The 21,951-nt window shown below is 39.2% G+C and overlaps 1 protein-coding gene and 1 long non-coding RNA gene across 6 annotated transcripts in view; both read right to left on the bottom strand.

Annotated features, from left to right (window-relative positions):
• alk (ALK receptor tyrosine kinase) overlaps window positions 1-21,951 on the bottom strand; it is a 482,106-nt gene that overhangs the window by 330,548 nt on the left and 129,607 nt on the right. The window lies entirely within an intron of this gene.
• Window positions 9,573-13,402, bottom strand: LOC102081746 (uncharacterized). Its single transcript, XR_270155.3, has 3 exons — window positions 12,962-13,402; window positions 12,104-12,141; window positions 9,573-11,651 (listed from the first exon to the last, which is right to left on the bottom strand). It is a non-coding gene; the product is annotated as an uncharacterized LOC102081746 (long non-coding RNA).

Genomic DNA, 21,951 nt, shown 5'->3' with positions numbered 1-21,951 from the left:
TGTGAGCGACCATCTTTGAACAGAGGCGGTGGTTTACGACACCAACTGTCTGCCATCTATAATCCAGTTTTGAGTTCCCTCCCCAGACGCCTTAACGCCCACTCACATCCTGGGCCATCTGACCTCAGGAATTCACATGACAAGGTGGGGCCAGGTTTCACAATGGGCTCACCCGAAACCCTGGCTGATTAGGTCCACACCCGCTTTCACACCTTGGTGCATGTGATTAGAGGATCACCAGGGGGTCCTTTGTCCTCATTGGGGGGGATACTCCCACTGGGTTTAAATCTGGGACTCTCGGCCATTTGACCTTAGAACTGAAGAAGCTTCTCGGATGAGAGGTGAAACGTCTTCAAGCAACTTAAAGAAGTCCAGACGCTTTTCTTTGCAAACTCCTTTGACTACGATGACCTGGATGACTGAGAACCTTCACAGACATATCTGAATTAATATAGAATAGAATAGAATAGAATACAATTCAACTTTATTGTGATTGCACGTCACAGGTACAAGGCAACGAAATGCAGTTTGCATCAATCCAGAAGTGCTTTAGCCATGATATAGATATATTACAATATATATCAGCAATAATATAGGTATGTAAGTATATTACAGAAATGGGTCTATTATGGTATGTTACAATGTACACGGTATGAAGGTATGTTATGAATATGCTATAACTATAAGTATGTACAGGCTGTAGTGAGTACAAGCTATGTACAGGCTATGAAAAATAATAAATATGAAAAACTATACAGAATATGAAATAAAAAACTATACAGAAATATGAGATATACAGCTATACAGAAATGTGAACTATGCAGGTTATAAACAGTTGTAGAATTAAAAATTATCGTATTGTACAGAATGATGTGAGCTGCATCCACAGAAGAGAGGCCTGAGAGATCAAGACTCTGATTCCCGTTCAACCTTAAAATTCTATAGGAACCACAAGTACACCTAATATTCCAAAATTAAAATCTGGATTTCAAAGCGAGTCAGTGAAGACGAGCAAATATGGCTGAAATATGCTGTCTCTTTATAGTCCCTGTCATGACTCTCTCAGCAACACTTTTGATCCATCAATATTAAACAATTATTGATGCAGCGGATTGAGATGAAACTTGGCACAGAGGTACAGTAGGTGTCCCAGATGAGGAATGTGTTGAAAGTTGGACATCAACTACTAAGGATGATTTTTAATGAATTTTTGAAATTGACATAATTCTATTGTATTGACTGTATTGCATTGAATACAAATCTCCTGTAATTTCTGAGGAATTCTACAGTAAATCTGTCTGAAACTTGGCACAGAGGTACAGTAGGTGTCCTAAAGGAGGAATCTCATGAAAGTTGGACATCAACTACTAAGGATGATTTTTAATGAATTTTTGAAAATGACATAATTCTAGTGTATTGACTGTATTGCATTGAATACAAGTTTGCTTTAATATCTGAGGAATTCTACAGTAAATCTGGCTGAAACTTGGCACAGAGGTACAGTAGGTGTCCCAGATGAGGAATGTGTTGAAATTTGGACATCAACTACTAAGGATGATTTTTAATGAATTTTTGAAAATGACATAATTGGAGTGTATTGACTGTATTGCATTGAATACAAGTTTGCTTTAATATCTGAGGAATTCTACAGTGAATCTGGCTGAAACTTGGCACAGAGGTACAGTAGGTGTCCTAAAGGAGGAATCTCATGAAAGTTGGACAACAACTATTGAGGATGATTTTTAATGAATTTTTGAAAATTACATAATTGTAGTGTATTGACTGTATTGCATTGAATATAAATTTCCTGTAATTTCTGAGGAATTCTACAGTAAATCTGGATGAAACTTGGCACACAGGTACAGTAGGTGTCCCAGAGGAGGAATGTGTTGAAAGTTGGACATCAACTATTGAGGATGATTTTTAATGAATTTTTGAAAATTACATAATTGTAGTGTATTGACTGTATTGCATTGAATATAAATTTCCTGTAATTTCTGAGGAATTCTACAGTAAATCTTGATGAAACTTGGCACAGAGGTACAGTAGGTATCCCAGAGGAGGGGTGTTTTGAAATTTGGACATCAACTACTAAGGATGATTTTTAATGAATTTTTGAAATTGACATAATTCTATTGTATTGACTGTATTGCATTGAATATAAATCTCCTGTAATTTCTGAGGAATTCTACAGTAAATCTTGATGAAACTTGGCACAGAGGTACAGTAGGTATCCCAGAGGAGGGATGTTTTGAAAGTTGGACATCAACTACTAAGGATGATTTTTAATGAATTTTTGAAAATGACATAATTCTATTGTATTGAATGTATTGGATTGAATAGAAGTTTGCTTTAATTTCTGAGGAATTCTACAGTAAATCTGTCTGAAACTTGGCACAGAGGTACAGTAGGTGTCCCAGAGGAGGAATGTGTTGAAAGTTGGGCATCAACTACTAAGGATGATTTTTAATGAATTTTTGAAATTGACATAATTGTAGTGTATTGACTTTATTGCATTGAATACAAGTTTGCTTTAATATCTGAGGAATTCTACAGTAAATCTGTCTGAAACTTGGCACAGAGGTACAGTAGGTGTTCCAGAGGAGGAATGTGTTGACATTTGGACATCAACTACTAAGGATGATTTTTAATGAATATTTGAAATTGACATAATTGGAGTGTATTGACTGTATTGCATTGAATATAAATCTCCTGTAATTTCTGAGGAATTCTACAGTAAATCTTGATGAAACTTGGCACAGAGGTACAGTAGGTGTCCCAGAGGAGGGATGTTTTGAATGTTGGACATCAACTACTAAGGATGATTTTTCATGAATTCTTGAAATAGACATAATTCTATTGTATTGGACTGTATTGCATTGAATACAAGTTTGCTTTAATATCTGAGGAATTCTACAGTAAATCTGTCTGAAAGTTGGCACAGAGGTACAGTAGGTGTCCCAGAGGAGGGATGTGTTGAAAGTTGGACATCAACTACTGAGGATGATTTTTAATGAATTTTTGAAAATGACATATTTGTAGTGTATTGACTGTAGAGAACTGAAAATAAATCTCCTTTAAGATCTGAAGAATTTTACAGTGAATCTGGCTGAAACTTGGCACAGAGGTACAGTAGGTGTCCCAGAGGAGGGATGTGTTGAAATTTGGACATCAACTACTAAGGATGATTTTTAATGAATTTTTGAAAATGACATAATTGTATTGACTGTATTGCATTGAATACAAGTTTCCTTTAATTTCTGAGGAATATTACAGTAAATCTGGCTGAAACTTGGCACAGAGGTACAGTAGGTGTCCCAGAGGAGGGATGTGTTGAAAGTTGGACATCAACTATTGAGGATGATTTTTAATGAATTTTTGAAAATTACATAATTGTAGTGTATTGACTGTATTGCATTGAATACAAGTTTGCTTTAATATCTGAGGAATTCTACAGTAAATATTGATGGAACTTGGCACAGAGGCACAGTAGGTGTCCCAGAGGAGGAATGTGTTGAAAGTTGGGCATCAACTACTAAGGATGATTTTTAATGAATTTTGAAATTGACATAATTGTAGTGTATTGACTTTATTGCATTGAATACAAGTTTGCTTTAATATCTGAGGAATTCTACAGTAAATCTGTCTGAAACTTGGCACACAGGTACAGTAGGTGTCCCAGATGAGGAATGTGTTGAAAGTTGGACATCAACTACTAAGGATGATTTTTAATGAATTTTTGAAATTGACATAATTGTATTGACTGTATTGCATTGAATACAAGTTTGCTTTAATATCTGAGGAATTCCACAGTAAATCTGTCTGAAAGTTGGCACAGAGGTACAGTAGGTGTCCCAGAGTAATAATCTGTTGAAAGTTGGACATCAACTACTAAGGATGATTTTTAATGAATTTTTGAATATGCAACCAGACTGTCACGATGGTTGTATTGGGCTGTTCCATTGTAATTTGTGTGTGCGCGTGCACGTGTGAGTGTTCGCGCGCGTGCACGTGCGCGCGGGTCTAGGCTTTCAATCGGGATATAAATCGAAAAGGCGATACCTTAAAGACTGGTGTAAAAGCGCAAGGAAATTTATGCGGCGGAGAGGAAACGGCTGGCTTGACCGCGGCTCACAAATGACGGCTCACTTGACCGCGGTAAAACATCTTATACTGCTTATGGCATCTAATATCTGCAGCTATAAATCAAACTGAAATCAAACTCAGCGTAAAAAAAACCCACTGAATAAATAAGTGCCCATTAGCACTGAAATAATGAGATGGTCGTAGGAGTGGGTTTACTAAGGGACCACTTCAAATACAAGTTTATCAAAACTGGATTTTGACAGCTTTTCACTCACTTTCCCTAACTGACCTTGATACATGTAGAACGTATAGACCCTCGAACAACAAAGGCATATTACTTAGTGCAAGATCTATTGATTTAATAGATGCTTATGACCATCATCCAGTGGCTAAATACATCCCCATTTCTTTTACAGCAACTGTAAATCTAGTTTTGCAAGGCCACCAAGCCACCAAGTTATTGGATTTACTCGACAAACATTCTGACATTGAATGGGCATTGTTTGAACGACAATTTCGGAAAATGGTTCCAAAATTGCATTTGTGCTTGATGTGTGCTGGCTAGTATTAGTAGCAGTTGGTGCATTGAACCAGCATAAAAACACACCTTGTGCATAATGGTGAGATACAGTTGGCATTGACACAAAAACCTTATTTGCATTGGAATATTGCTTCTATCACTTTTCTTGAATGGTAGATGTTACGGGTAGGGAGAGGACTCAGGCGCAGAGTGGAATTCAAAGTTCAACACAGCAGTTTATTTACACAACACTAGATATACATGTGGGGGTAAAGATCCAGGGGTCCGGGGGGTCCAGGGGTGATTCGGGAAGGGAAAGGTCTTCTAACACACCTGTGCTCCGCCACACAAATCCACACACCAACACGCTCGTAATCCAAAGCAGAAAAGTAGGCAGCAGGTCCGGGGAGACTGTTCACAAAGGCAAATCTCAAAAAGGCAAACTCACTCACGAAATGTCACGAAAGCTAGAAACAAACACTAATGTGTCTCACGCAATCATCCAGCGATGACAGGAGCCGAGCCCCATCCTTAAATAGCCATGGAGTAAACAGCTCAGCAATTAGAGCCAGGTGCGTGGGCCAAAGGCAGGAGCCCGCAGTGAGCTCCGCCCAGGCAGAGCGACAAGGGGGAGAGAAAATAACCATAAACAAATGTAGCCTCGCGGAACCGGCTGGCCAGACACAGGGACCATGACAGTAGACAGTAGTAGAGGAATATTTTAGGGCCTGTGACAGTCCAGATGTATGATGACACCATTTTTGTGACTTTCAAATGATCCACATGGCAACCACACAAATGTGGACAAACCCATAAGAAGTATTGGATTTTCCATCACTTTTCTTCTGTGCAACGGAAAATGGCTTCAAGAAGAATTCACACATTGTTCATCCATAGACCAAAGATCATGGCGTACCCACCAGCTTTAATGTAACAGCAGGCTTTTTACTCTGTCTTAGTGTGTAGTCTTTTTAGGTTTAGACGTGGTCAAATGAAATGTTTAAAATTTTCTTTTAGTGGGTCTCAGCTTCAAGTGCAGCATCCCACCATCAGGATAGCTTAAAAAATAGAAGCAAAAAAAAGTCCTCTTAAGATTTCATCGCCTTAGGCAATTGCATATGTCTATATATTCTGGATCCTTTATTAAAAAGTATTAAGCGCTATTCTTAGACATAATGTGCAAAAGGTTTCAGTTACTGTCAGAAGAAACCTTTTTCTAGTCACATCTCACATTTTTAAAAAGTTCTCTCCCTTGTTACTCAACTCCGAATGATTTCAGGTACATGATGAACCTTACGAATCCTTTCATGAGACGGGAAAGAAAGACAGCAAAGAGAAGAACACCAAAGGATGCTGAAGTGAGACAATGTTGCTCATAAACCATTCAGTTCCTCAAAATCTCACCTCAAATTAGCTCACAGGGGACAAAAGCTGGATAAATCCTAAAGCAACCCGCTGGGCTCATGTTTCTTGCACCCTTCCCTCCACTGGCACAACTTTCTGGACAGTGAACACACATGGCACTCGACTGCCAAAAGACAGAGTGAAGGGAGGAATAAAAGAGGGGTATATAGGGAATCTGACAGGGACAGGAAATGCTGAAAGCAATCTATCTGTCATCAGAGATGTTAAAAAAATGGCAAGGAGATGATTGCGTGGAGTAGTGAGGAAGAAAGAAGGCAAACTAATCGGCCTCTGTCTATTCATCCTTGACATGCTGCTTAACCAGACTTGACAAGTTCGAAGAGGAGAAGGCGAGTTTGATGGGGGGAGGATCGCTGAGAATGCCTCAAAAACATGCCTAGTTTGCATAAAGGGACAGACAGAGCTCTGTTTTTTGCATAGATTGTGAGAATGCACTTGGCTGCGTCTGTGTTTGTGTATTCTGAGCTCAGGTGTGCTGTAGCTCTCTATCTGCCCTGAGGCTCTTAGCCACATTGCAAAACCAGGAGCTCATAAATGAGAACCTCTAACAAGACTGGTGTCTAACGCAAAATGTAGCGCATGTACAATCCAGAGCATTGCTCCCAACCCTCAGGACATCACCGATTCACCCAGAAGGTCTGGCTATTTTAACATCCATCTCCCTTTGTAGTTTAGTTCATTTATAGAATATTCACACTACAAAAAGATGCATGTAGCAAAACTATAATTTTCCCAGTAAAGAAAAAAACTCACAGCACATCAGAAGGGACACGTAAAAGGACCGACACATTCGCAGATGGTCATTAGGCTGAATGGAATACAGATCTGTGCAAGCAGTCAAAGGGAAACATTGAGAAAATGGCAAGTCTACGTCAAGAAGCGCAGTCCCTACAATGGAGATCAGGGAAGCAAGGGAATGCTTTGAATTCTGACACCATCTGTATGTGCACTGTGGGTTTCCAGCATCCATCAGATGGGAAAGTTTGTGCCTATGATTGATTGGCAAGTATTTCAGATAAGGGCTGTATCTGGCATAGAGTGTTGGCTGGCAGTGATGAGGCAATCAGGGCTCTCGCCTTGAAGCAGACAGAAAATGCTTTGGCATAATTTAGTTGCTGGACCGACTGAAGATGAGAAGAGCTTCAGAGGCCAAAAGGTTTGGTCGTTTATTGACACGAGCACCGGTCAGCACAAATTAACATGGAGAGCCTTGCTGTTACCACTGCACTTTAAGAATCACTTTCACTGACTTTATTAGGGAAAGTGCTTATTTAGTTGATTTCAGAAAACAATAGACAGGACTATTAAGTTATATTCAAAAGAAAAAAAACAATGACGAGGTGTATTTATTATCGTGCATTAAGACTAGTTTCTATATATCATTTATCATTTTTTTCCAGAAGGATCTAGTTTTTGGTTTTGGGTATTTATATTTAAATATTTCGCTTTTCTTTTTTTCTGATAGCTACAGATGACACAGCAGTTATGAAAAATGGGACACTGTCAACAGTAAAAACTGCAAAAATAAATAAATAAAAATAGAGTGCAATGATTTTGACATGACTAAAAACACAAAAGTTATTGGATGTACTCCATAAATAATATATCTTAATAGTTGAAACAGGGAAAATGCATTATTTCTGGAAAGTACGCTCATTTTGATTTTGTTTCAGGTAAAACAACATTGAGACAGTAGCATGTTTTCCACTCTTGTCTTAATAACAAGTCTTTCTGCATTTAAATTGATGCAGTTTGCTGTTGTTGTTTTTTTGTTTTGTTTTTATATATAGTGTATGAGGTGCTCAGTAGTTAAACATCCATATTTCCATATTGAAAATGCACTAATGGCACCCCCATACCATCACAAAAGCTGGTGTTTGAACTGTGCACTGTTAAGGTGGATGGTCCCTCTTCTCTTTTTCAGAAATCATATTTTGACAAAGCAATTTATATTTTGATTGGTCAGAACACAGTGCATTTCCCCCCCGTCAAAACCTAGCTGAGGCCCAGAGAAGACAAGGTTGTTTTAGCATCTTATTTATGTGTTTTTTGCATGTAGAGTTGCAGAGTTCTAACTTAACTGCAAAGATTAACTGTGCTCACTCACAGTGGTTGTCAGAAGTGCTCTTCAGTCTGGGCAGTTATTTCCACCACAGAATTAGGTTGTGTTTTTGACGCAGTGCTGCTTGAGGACCTGAAAATCACCACCAGTTAATTGGTTTTCTAGCCTTATATAATGATACTTCTCTGATTACCTGAATCTTTTAATTATATGTAGGCTACCAAAGATGAAAGCTGTAATGTCCTTTACAATTTCAGTCTTTTACAGAGAGGTGAAGCCTTCTATCTTTTTTTCTAAAAGACATGATGCTCTTTATACCCAGTTATGTTACTGACCTGTGGGCAGTTATTAGCTCTGCGATGATGAAGCCAGTGTGGAAATTCAAATTTCTCACTTTTGGCATTTGATTTGTTTTGTTTTTTTTCCTTTTTCCTATTTTCAATTAAATATGGAGTTAAATGGTTTGCAAATCATAGCATTGGTGTTTTCCAGAGGTGTGGACTCGAGTCACATGACTTGGACTCGAGTCAGACTCGAGTCATTAATTTTATGACTTTAGACTTGACTTGAAAAAATGTTCTAAGACTTGTGACTTGACTTGGACTTTTACACCAATGACCTGGGACTTGAATTGGACTTGAACCGGTTTACTTGAAAAGACTTGATATTTCACCCCAAATCTAAAATTTAACACGCATATTATATAGAAAGTGTGCACCATTAATTCAATTCATTCATTCATTTATTCAAACCACACTCCGTACGTATGTGTGCGTGAGCTGTAGCACAGCCAATCAAATTAACCAGATTTTTTTTAAGAAGAAAAAAAACCCGCTCAAAAATGCTGCAAGGAGTTATTTTTTTCAGGTACATAAACTATGAAGTAGTCAACAAAAAAACGAAATGCAATGTGCAAAACATGCAAGAAGAGAATCACAGACAGAGATGGAACAACTTCCAACTCTGTCCGACAGTTGAAGTTGCATAAAGAATGGTGGTGCTTCTCTTTTGCTACGATGAGATAGCTGCCTTCATCTAACTAGCAAATGTTGTCCAGGCTACGTTGATTATACGGTTTGGTTTTAATGTGTATGATATTTTTGTCATGCTATTTTAAAGCTGGTCCTACAAGCACATCCAAGAATAACATGCAGCTTATCTCAGAATTATCGGTGAAAATTATTCTTGGAGCTAAGTTTAATTGAGCTGCATTTTTTAGAGGGGCAATTTCACAATTTATATTTTCTAAGTTCACTATTTCATCATGTGTTGAGAAAAAGTCTGATTTAAAAATCACATGGTCTAATATTTACATTTAGTATATAACTGCAACATTCTTTTTTTTTCTTTTTTTTTTTTTAAAGACTCGAAAGGACTTGAAATTCAAAGTTTCAGACTTGTGACTTTACTCGGACTTTTACACCAGTGACTTGAGACTTGACTCTGACTTGCCTGACATTACTTTAGACTTGACTTGTGACTTGAGGATAAAGACTTGAGACTTACTTGAGACTTGCAAAACATTGACTTGGTCCCACCTCTGGTGTTTTCATTTGTACAAAGCATACCAACATTCCCAGAAAGACAGTTGTACAAATTATATAAGAATAGACAAGATGAAAATGTTTCCCTCACCAACTAAATTTCAGAGCCTCATGCTGTACCAGCAGCATGCTGTAACTAATGACAGCTCATGGATTTTTGCACCAGTGGCCAGCCGAGGTATATTCATTTTCCACAGAAAATAAGATTATTCTGTAAAATGTCAAGGCAAGACTGAACCAGCCATTCTGAAGTTCTTGAAATAAAGAATGCTATTTTATAAAAGCAAATACGTGATTTCACCAAGGAAAATAAAATAACTTTTCCACCCCAATCAGTGTGTGTGAAGGAGGAAAGTATATCCAGTAGCTTCTCTTTAACTTTGACTATGCTGGCTTTTTAAAAACCTGAACCAAGGTGCTTTCACTTACAGAAAAACAACCCTTAAAATAAGGGTTATGTGATTGCTTCATTTAAACACTGATAGCTTTTCGGAATTTTTAGTGTTAATTCATGCTGTTGTTGCACAATTCAATTACGGATTGCAAAATAAACAACGCTGAATTGCATTTGATTTTGCACTCATTTAATGGAACTTAATGGGCTGTGTTCAGTCTTCAGGAAGCAATATCAGCAGCATGCTGAATTGAGCTTTGCTTTGTGTGTGTGTGTGTGTGTGTGTGTGTGTGTGTGTGTGTGTGTGTAGGTGTGTGTGTGTGTGTGTGCGTGAGTGAAAGTCAGCTAGACAATTTCTGCAGAATTTGGAGGTTTGTGATGTTTATCTCAGAATAACACACTTTGAGTAGGACAAAGATCACTCCAGGAAATTAAACTTTTGTGCGTTGTTCAAATACCAGAAGAGACTTTAAAAATAGATTTCGCTTCAGATATCTGTTCCTCAAAGAGAAAAACAAAACAACTAGAGGTGAAGGCTTTCTACCCAACTAACTTCTTGGACTTCAACTCTTCATTCTTTTTGGTGAAACACGTCGAATTTAGGTCACAGATGTTTTTGTAGCCAAAACCAGCCCAGCTAATCTGCACGGGCACAGGAGAGACAAATCCACAAAAAAGAAGAAAAAAGACGGTTATGGCTGTGCACAGGATTCGATTTGGGTTTCCTCACTTGCCCCGATGCCATGCTGCTTTTTATAACTCCGACTTATGTTCAGCCAATGTTCAAATAGCCTTTTTGTCAGCGATTCCCTGTGTTTAAACATTCAAACCTGAGCGGTCACAACATGAGCGTGACTGTGGGGCTGATCTGCAAAGACATCACTTTGTGTCACTGACAGCAACATGTCAGCTCCCGCTTTCCCCATACACCTTTCAAAGCAAGGTACAACAGTGCGGATGGCAGATTTCTTACGCTTCATGTCCTATTCTGCCATCATCAATGTTTCCAGGAAGCAGTAAAGACATGCCAGCCTAACCCAAAAAAATCTAAAAGTCAAAGTTATAAACAGAAAACAGATAGATGAGGGCATGCCAGTGAAGTGTTTATTTAAATAAAAGAGGACGACGATGCTGTGAAACAGAATTGGTATGCATGAAAGCACGACTTTGGGTGACAAGCCTGCCTGGGTCCTCATCATTAAAAATATACAGTACATGCCTTTGCAACCTAGTTCTGCAAACTAGGCTGTACCTTGCACAGAATGACAGACAGAACAAGAAGGGGGTAAAAGTGAGATGGGAGAAGGGGAAGAACCAGTAGTACTAAGCTGGATTTTAATTGGCTGTATGCTTTTCATCAGTCCCAGAAGAGACAATATTTATGAGTTTGATCTTTCTGCGTTGCTCCAAAGTAACAAGACTGCGGGGTATAATGTGACATGCAATGAATCCTCTTCTTTTTTCTTGCAGTGCATGATATTTTGCATGCTCTGCTGGATTTATTCTGAAGCCTTTTTTCTTTGCATTATTTCAAGGTTAGCCTGGATTCCATAAGACGTGTGATGAGTGATGTATCATCAGCTGTCGTTGCAGCATCACAGATCTGAACAGCGATGGTATCTATTAGAGAAATGGCTGTTGTCAATAAAAAGTTAGAAAACATTTAATAATCTGCGCTGAGGAGCGCTGTGTCCCGACTTGCTGGTATTTGCTAAGTTTTGATCTCACAACCGTACTTTAGAAGAAAATAGAAGCACTCAGCAGCAGTTATTTGGAACCGAACAAAAAGGAAAGCGCTATCCTGCCTAAACTATCATCATTTGCATTCATTTAACTGTATAATGAGCAGCAGGGCCAGGTGGAGACAGAACAGAAATGTTTAACCAAACAATGGGAATCAGATTAAGATATCTGTGGAAATAGCTTGCATAATAGAATACCCAGACAGATAAGCCATGCTATGGAATTATTGATGAGGTTTTGCAGCCCTGATGCAAATGTTTGCTTAACCTGACCTTGGGTTAATCAAAATTTGAGAGATGCTGCTGTGAGGGATAAGTCACTGTCCTTACCTCTCAGTGTAAAGCTGATGATTCACACAGTAGCATACCTGAAATACATCCAATACAACCTTAGTGCCAAGAATATATGCAGCTGCTATTAAAATACCAATAAAAATCTGTCTGAGGCAATGTTCAAATGCCATCTGTTTATAAAGAACACCTAATATCTTCTATTATATAAAGACTAAAAAATTCTTGTTTTGGTGAGCGGCGTTTACTTGATAGTTAATCACATCTTCCTATAAACGCAAAATTATTCTTACTTATCGAAGATATTCAGCAGACGATCTGTCTCAACCATCCTTTAAGCAGGTACCTTTGGACAATTTTAACTTCAAGTAATATTTCTTACTATTGCTGTTAAAACAACAAAGACTCACGGAGTGAAAGAGCTGGCAAATATCCTCCCACACATCTACCCACTCGAGCACCTTCAGATGCCCACGAACACCGTGATGCATAGTCTTCAGCAGACTCTCTGATTTAACTCAATAACACTTGACCTGCACAGTACAACAAGAGTGCTGCGAGGGTTCAGCTCACATGTGCAAAACAAAAAGTTGGACCTGGCAGCATGTGGTCATTAAGATGTGCATTGCCAATAATGCGAGGGAATGAGGGAAATCACAAGCCGATGTATACGCCCACTTCCTAAACACTTAGCTGCCCAAAAGCACACATGCACGTGCACCCAGAAGAACCTAGGTAATCTGCAATGGTTTGACTTTTATAAAGTAACAGCTGGTATTCGCGCTGTCCAAGAGTAGGGCCTTGATGCAAGCCCAAAGGAAGCGCAGATAGTTCAGTTAATCTTGCATGCTCCCACTCGGCCACAGCATAAAAGACTTTTCCTCTGGGCAACTTTACCTGAATTTCCCCTTCCCACACAGCAGAACAGCAGCAGCCCCTCCAGTGCCTGATTTCAGCCTCTCTACATCCACACAAACAGGGCAGCACTTCAGGCAGGACTCTGGCTTTACTTCCAAGTTTATACGTCAGTCTCACAAAAGTTTCAATCCACTTCCCTGAGGCAGCATGAGAGTGAATATGATATGCTTTAAAAAATAAAAATAAAAAAATGGGCCACACACTGTGAGAGACCAGACAGAATGAGTTGTAGTCTTCATGTGTAGCACTGGAAGCATTTTATGTGATTTGAGCGAGAGAAGCAGTAACTGTGGTAAGGTTTAAAATGAAACTGCTATAACTGAACGGAAAAGAAGCTCCTTTGATTATGAGCTCAACCAGTCTGCATGCAATGTGACAAAAATTCCCCTACCTTTCTTTTCCAAGCCACTGACTATATATTTAGACATTTCTCAGGCCGGATACCTTGAACAGTTACCTCAGTTAAAGTATTTAGGGTATTGTTGTTAGAACATCATCAGCTTTATGTTAATATTAGATTGGCTTTGCAGCAGATTGAGACCGCAAAGTAAATTATGCAATATACACTACTGCAGGATGAACACAGTCTGGATGCTACAAAGTAGGCCCACAAAACTAATTTTGATAACCTGGTGTCTCCAACCTCTAATCCTATTGAGGCCTTAGGAAAAAATCTCAAGCAGAAAATACCAACGAGAGTGGAGTTACAGAATTGTGGGAATTCAGATACCCACAAAATTAAGTTGTCCACTATCGTTCTCCACTCCAACTTCCACTTTCCATCACTGCCACAATCCCATTGGACACAAGTTGTTGAGGTCAACACATATTTGGGTCAAAAATGTAATTTATTTTAAGTTGTGCTTCACAGCCTGTCAGAAAATCAGTGTAGTGTTCACAACTATGAATGTTGCCTCTGCCCCCAGTGGAAATATTGGATTTGCTGTGCTCAGTGTTGAACTTGTGATTGTTGTGTGTTCGCTGCCGTGCCTGGTTGTAGTTTCAAATAACACCAGTTGTGAAGCAGCGACGCGAGGGACAGCTGTGAGGTGTGAAGTGAGGGTCACATGGATGGTGGGGAGAGCTGAGGCAGCAACAGCACCGGAGCAGTAGCACCTGAAGTACGTTAGTGGTTTTAGAGACGTATTACAGGCTATTAAGGTGTGTTTCTTTTTTTGGTAAGTTTTGGGCAGTTGGCAAGCTAGCAAAAAAGTTTGGATGACCAAATTGCATGCTGGTCCAGTGCTGAGTGGCAGTGTGTGGGTCTGTTTGAGCATGTTTATATGCAATATACAGAAGGAAATCAAGAAGGATTATCTTGCGTTATACTTTCCATTTTAATATAGACAAGTATAGATAAATTATACGTTTTACAATACTTAGTGCAGCCAGTGCTCCATTAAAGCATTAGTGTTTGTGCTCTGGCTTTGTCTAATGAGAGATACTTCTCAATAAAAAATGAATCTAATAAAGCCCAATTACATAATGAGTTCCAAGATTGAACTCTAAATTTTCTATCAGTTATAGCTATGCCAAAATTGCCCAAGGTGTCATATTATGTTGAATTCCTCAGTCGTACCCAAGTAATTGCCATTCTGAATATGAATCTTGATATCAAACATCATATGTTAAACGCTGTCCCCACGCATTCTGCGAGGACACAGGTGGAGGTGCTGTTAATGACATCTGTAAAAGCTGTGATGGAGCGAGAGTCTTCAATGCAGCTTTCAATCATCAAAGACATGTTACTGAAACTGCTGAGCAGCCTGAGATCAACACTGAGCTTGTTGCACTCCCAGAGAGCTCCAGGGCACCTGTGTGCTGTCCTGCTCTCCGTCAGGTGTGATCACACACGCCGGTATCTTCTACCACAGCCTGCTGGGAGCATGAGAGTCGGGTGAACAGGGGTGATTGTGGCAATAAAAGAGACTCACATTGAGGCCTCTGTGTGCACTGCCTCTCTAAGCCGCTTTGGTCTGCAGCTTTGCACTTTTTCAAAGTGCTGGCTTGTGCCATGGATTCTAAGCTTGCCACTCTGGGGCCAGCAGGCAGTCAAGGGATATACAGAGTCAGAAAGAGATGGAGAGACACAGATGGACAGACGCACAGAGACGTAGGTATGAAGGGGATGATAGAAGGAAGATCACAAGTACCTCTGATAGCCAAGGGGCATGTGTGTGTTTATGAAACACTCAGGTTCACATAAACAAATGGAACACACACACACACACACGCGCGCACACACACACACACACACACACACACGCTCCTCATCTTCCAGACCCCCTCTGGCAAAATCTCCCTAGTGTTCATAATTTGATTTCAGATCCGTGCCACAGCATTCACTGTGCATATGGGTGAGGAGAATGAGCAGCAGTTCTTGCTCTTTCCCATGTTCTGGCTGTCCAGATCACTCACATTATTCCAAACTTTGCTCTCTCCTGATGCTGATGAGATTGAAAGTGCAGGCCTATTCTTATTTTGTCATGGAGCCTCTCAGTTCTTCCTCTTTATCGTCTCTGTTTGCAGCATACAAGGCTACGCTCTCATCCTCTTTTCTCAAAGGATTAGACATGCTGAGTGTTGAGGGCCACTGCATACAGAACAGCTGGGGATAAGAAGAAAGCAACCTTAGTGTGGACTCCAGGATGCTGATTGGGTACCAAATTTAACAGGAAGTGAAAGACAACAGATAGGAGAAGGGGGTTTGCACAGAGCTGCTCATTGGTTGAATACTGGCATATAAGGGGATTTTTTTAAAACTGTAGGTTACATTCCATTGCTATTAATGAACAGTGTGGACTCTGCAGTTTCAACAGCTGCTCATTAAAGTACACTAAAAACTCATCCCCTGTAATGTGTATTAATTATTACGAAGCTGCTAATGCAGGAATAGGTAGAAATACTTTCCATAATTTACTTTTCATTTACTTTTGTTATAAACAAATTCCCCTCTTTCATTGATCTCTGCACAAACATTTAATATGGAAATTAAGCAGCAGCTAAAACACCCTGAGGGTGAAGCTTATGCAGGAGACGCTGGCCTGGAACTCCACTGACCACTACTAGATGCAAACTCCAACTGAGTGCTATTCAAAAGGGCTCATCTCCTTTTCAACGAGACATTAAGTATTCATCCTGGAGTTACTTGTCGTTCCTCGGGTATTTAAAAGTAAAATTGAAGGCAGAAACTTTCAGGCCCCTCTTCTGTGGAAGCAGTTCCCATTTTGGGAAGTACTTTTAATATTAGGTTTAAAACTTTCCTTTCTGAAAAAAAACAACTTACATTTAGGGATAGACCAGGTGACCCTGAAGCCAGAAGTTTTCCTTCCCATTGTTGCCAAGGACTTCATACAATTGTCATCTGATTGTTGGGGTTTTCTCTGTATTATCTGTATACTCTGTATTGTATTTACCGTACAATATAAGCACCATGAGGTAAGAATTGAATTGAACAGAACTGAATTGGCCTCTTATTATGTATGCAGATTTATAGGCTTATGAAGTATAAAGTATGAATGCATGATATAAGTCTGCTGCTCCTTGACCTTTATCCTAAGTTTGTTATTAGGCATTTACAGGATGTCTGCAAAATTGCTGGTTCTTGTTTTATACAAGTAAGATGAGGGGGTTTATAGAAAATGAACATTCTCCATTTCTTAGATGAAAGGTCCTGGCTCCAAATGTGAAGCCATTTCATATAATAATGCATGAGTGAACCTTAGACATAAACTTGAATCGTATGCTCCTCTGTGGACCCACAACAGTGCTGAAATATCGCAAAATGCCTCCAGCTCGCATTTTGACTACATCAGAGACAACATATTAAGATACTTTACACATAACTTAATTTCCTCTATGTCTTTGCCACCTGCAGCGAATGCCAGAAAATGTGACAGAAGATGCTTTAGCTATTCCATTTCTCTGGGGTTGTTGCCACAGGTTTTTGAATGACTACTACCCAGTAGCCTTAACATTCTCAGTAATGAAATTGTTTGGGAAAACAATTTATAAAGCTATTCTCTGGAAGACTGAAAACACCTTGGCTTCCTTGCTGTTGGCAACACGGAGGAGGTAGAGAGTGGCACTTTAACCCCTTTGAGCTACCATTGCAAAGACCCAGAGGGACTGAAGACTCATGCAGACCTGTTGCTTATACACATTATTTTCATATTATACCAACTTTAGCATCTCTGATGGGCACTGAGCTCATCATTCAGATTTCAGCACATCTGTAGGCAGTCTCTTTACTGTGTAGTTCTCACATGAATGACTGCCTAGGCATTTCAAGGACAGCTGTACTATTAAAATCACAGATGAACCAGTTATCCTGATGATCATGTGAGCCTATAGAAAAGGATTTTGTTAACTGGTGTGGGAATTCTTTTCAGCTGCAGAACTTAAACATGAATAGTTAAGCAAATGACTTTAGGAGTGTTTGACCTCACCCAGATGTCAGCACAGTCAAGAGACGGCCACCATATATACTGCTCAGGAATTACTGCTGGAATTTATGATTCCTCCTTGGAGCTATTACTTATTCTGTACTACACATACACATAGTATCCACCTCCCCAATCTTTTTCCACTGTATTTTCATATTTTAAAGTATAACTGTGCATACAGGGACTGCACTGTTGGGGAATTTTCTGATGTGGTCTTAATAAGTTAATGGTTAGAATGTCAAGTACAGGACATCGTTAACACGAGTCTGAGTGAGTGCGAGTGACTGAGTGTGCATAGAGATACATGCACACTGATGGAGTCATTAAAATGCAACATTAACAACACATTCTTTGTGTGATATAGGTTAAGTCTTTTATGACAGCAAATTAGTTGTATCAAATTTGAAATATCATAGCAAGCCAAAAAAGCAGACTATGGGAGAAAGAGGTTAAACATTACATTCTTTTTTTCTCTTGGTAATGTATGAATATTGATGCGCTTTGATATGATTGGCAGGTGTTTTTTTGTGTGTTAGTGTTAAAACACCACACCATGCCAATGACTGCTTAGCGCCTAATGCACGTCCAAAAAACATGAAGCAGCATTTGAATTTGGACATAAGATTAGATGTCATCAGGCGCAAACACATTTAGACGTAGATATATGACATGCTGTGTCAGTGCACAGTTCTTTTGCTTTTTAAATTACTCACTTCTTTTTCTTATACTATTGAGTTATTTTGAGTATTAGTCATTCTTATGAGCACACCTACCAGTACTTGGATGGTACTCATTACATTCGAAAGGCCAAGTGAGTAACACTATACGAGTGATCTTGGCTTAAAAAGAGGGACAGTCAACCAATTTTCTGCCAACACAAGAAGGATAAATTTTCAGCACCAATGATGATATCAGTGTTAGGTAGCTAGTTAGCAGTGGCACCTTTTGTGTGAGGAATTGCAGTGTTTTGTGTTTATGCATGGTGCAGTGTCATTTTCAGTACGTGTTGAAGTTTGGTAATTGCTTGATGTGTTCTATATAAAATTATCTAAATTACTATATTTTACCTTCAATAACATATAAAGAGCAGCAAGATCAAAGCAATCAAAATACAGCACTTGAGTAAATGTGCTGTCTACTACTACTGGCATGAGCACAGTGAAAAGTGTTTAATTTGGTGTAACAGGCTAAATTAAAACACAACTTGGCTGCTGAAGATTTCGCACACACAAACAGTTGGTGTGTATGCCGGGCCAAGGCTCCAGGCTAAAGCATGCTTCTCTAGGCAGTACAAAAGTAAAAAAAAGTAAGCAGGTGTTTGAAATGTTAATACAGTTCTTCTCTGTTTCAAGCTCTCCACCTGAATTGAGTTGGATGAACAACAGGGAAGCTTGGCATGCAGATCTGCAATCCACGTTGCCGGGTTTTGTGTGGTGTGCAAGTCAGCTGCCCTAATGTATTTTGTGAGAGGAACACAGCTACACCAGCCGGCTGTGAACTAAGACACATACAGCATAACCTATACAAATTAGTTCATTTTCAGAGATCATACAATTAGCAAATCAAATCTTTCTGTGCACCTGTAAGTCTTTTTCCCCCCCAACCTTTTCCTCACCAGGTGCTTTTGAACACCTGTAAGAGCAGTATCTGAAGCCCTACTGGATTAACATAAATAAATAAGAAGCAGGCATTTATAAAATGTTTTGTGTTAACTAACAGATGCAGCTGGCGTAACTTGAAATTTAGAGAGACAATGGGATTAGTAAACAGTAGTACATGTGATATTCATCAAATCTCTTCTCCTCCTGATTATTTTCATATTTAAAAAATGGCTGAGTTATTGTGCTGAAATAATGAGAACAAGAGGAGAACGGAAGCTGGTTTGCAATGCATGCATGATTCTGACATCAGAATATTGGGATGACTATTTTTTGCATCCTCTAATTTCATCATGCTCCACTTTTGTCTTCCATTATGTATTTATTTGGAAGTTCAAAGGGCCAGTTTTATACTTAATGCATTCTTTTTCCTTTGGACATTTAATGGCTCCTGAAATGCCAAAATGAATTAACTTCTTTGTCTAAACGTACAGTGCATTTTCTCATACCCATCTGTTTTTTTCCCCCCATAGACAGTTTCCAATTATCTCTGCTTAATGCGTCATAACATCTTTCTATTGGTTGGTGCTCCAGCCCCCGATGCTTAAATCACTCAATTCAGCTCTGGTTTCAGCTTTTTAAATAACAGCACTCTGTTTAATGCCTCTTTTCAGGAATAAAAAGTCAAAATGGGGAAAAAGCGTAGGTGGAAAAGAATTCTATTTCCTAAATTTCATCTGCATTTGTATAATATTTGTAATGCTGCAAATATTTCCTATGTGCTACACCTCATCTACTCCTGCTGTTTTTTTCTTGGCCCAGTATCTTGTGTGTCAAAGGCTGAAAAGCGGCTAAAGAGATTATAGAACACGCTGCCTTGAGCCTGCAGTCTAAAGCTCAGTCTATATCCACAGAAAGCATCCAGACAAAGACACTGCCGCTCTAATGATATCACAACACTGAGGAATATGTTAGATCTGAATCAGCAAACAGTGGGAAGAGTGGCAATAAATTACAGTATGTGCTCTCCGTGCTTTATATGTATGGCTAGACTTACTGAACATATCAGCCAAGAAAAATGCTTCAGTGATAGCAGAAGATTAAGTCATGCATAAATCACGGTGTGGCCAGCATGGATCCATATAATCCAAATAATTGGTCTGATTTTGACACTGAGGTAATCATTTTACCATCGCAACAGTACAATCACAGGCATCAGTGTTAATGCATGAATGCATGAATGATGGCATGGGTTGCTTGGCTTAATCAGCGTCATTTTAAAAATCTGAAATGTGAGATCCATCATTCCAGATCATGACTACGGCAATATAACATCCGCTATCAGATGAATGAATGAACTGACAGAAACTGGTCCACAGCACAGCACCAATGAAATCAGGTAACACATGATGACAAGTACATAAACTGAAGAACAAGACCTACTCTCCACGGCATTTCCACCTTGACCTTTTTATTCCCATCTCAGCCTCCAAGCTGCTGCCAGTGTAGAGTAAGTACTCAGGCACTGATCCCAGTGTTGTAGGGCACAGCCTGTGAGCATTTCTGAGTAGCAGTACACAACTCCCCTTCAAAGGAATATTCCTACCATAAAAATGTTGAAAACTTGTGAGTGCAACTGCTTTTTATTCCTGTGGGCACCATTTACAAGCCATCCAAGCAGCATCAAACAAAGAACTGTAATGAGCTCGTGCAGAAGAAATGAAAGAAGGTAATGGCTGTGCAGCCAAGACGGCATACATTTAAAAATTATCCTATTTAACGGGAGATGAATTGTTATTTTTATGGAATCTGGAAAGTAATGTTGTTTGTAATTGAACTTCACCATGTTTACAAAGGGCTGTACCACAGGTTAGAGTAAAGAGAAGTTGTGTTACACCAGCAAACACATCCTTTCAAATTCCGTGCAAACAACAACAAAGCTTGCGGCAAAGGAGCCTAATTGTGTGATCTGATCTGTGACTCAGTATTCTGGGAGAAGTTGTCCCTTACCCTTGAAACCAAAGCAGACATTTCTGGCTCAACTTTTACCTTTTCTCTGCCTTTAGAAAGCATTGATCTGCTGACCTTCTCTCATAATGCAATTGCAAAAAGAGACTCCCTACACAGCCAGATCGTAATACTACTATAATCACATCTGGCTCTTCAGAGAACAACTTTAGGAACACAAGACTGAGTAATGCCTTTAAATACTGCTGTCACATTAGCTGAAACCATATAATACACCAATGCCATGTTGCGACTTCCGTAAAACATCACACTTTGTTTTGCAGCTGGAAAATCTGTGAGTTTTTAATGGTTTGCAGGGAAACCATGGATTATCAGCTTTGCAGGTTGGCTGTTAATTCCAGAGCAACAGATGTAGGAAATTAAGAAATCTGATTCAAATCAGCTCAGGGGTTTTTATAGCAAAATGAAAAATGGAATTAAACTGCACTTCACTGTAAGTATGTTCCCCAAAAATGTAATGAATGTTTTGTTGTACTGTGAACCATTGCCTCTGTAAATCAAGAATTTTTACAAGTTAAAGAGAAATTTCTCCATGGATTCTGTACAGAAAACAGAGACAGCCCAGATAAAAAGTATTCAATAACTCATGGGAATTAAGACGGGTAATTTTTCCTCTCATAGTGTCTCATTTGGGGCTAAATACAGATATAGATGGTAATAAGAAATTATCTCTTTCACCCACAGTCGCAGGATGCCCTTCAAAAACGATCTCTCAACAACTCCACTTTGCAATCAGACAGCTGTCAAAATCATCTTCCAGTGAGCATCAAATGATCGGCCCTCAGTATCTCAGTGAAGCTTTGCCAGCACCAACAATAAAGTGGCTTTTAATTTCAAAGAAAGCAAATGCTTTGTGACTCTATGATTGTTTTCCCTCACACAGCCAATCACTGTTTTT

This window comes from Oreochromis niloticus, linkage group LG19 (genome assembly GCF_001858045.2).
Source record: "Oreochromis niloticus isolate F11D_XX linkage group LG19, O_niloticus_UMD_NMBU, whole genome shotgun sequence".
Classification (NCBI taxonomy): Eukaryota; Metazoa; Chordata; class Actinopteri; order Cichliformes; family Cichlidae; genus Oreochromis; species Oreochromis niloticus.
This window is presented reverse-complemented; position numbering and strand designations above follow the sequence as displayed.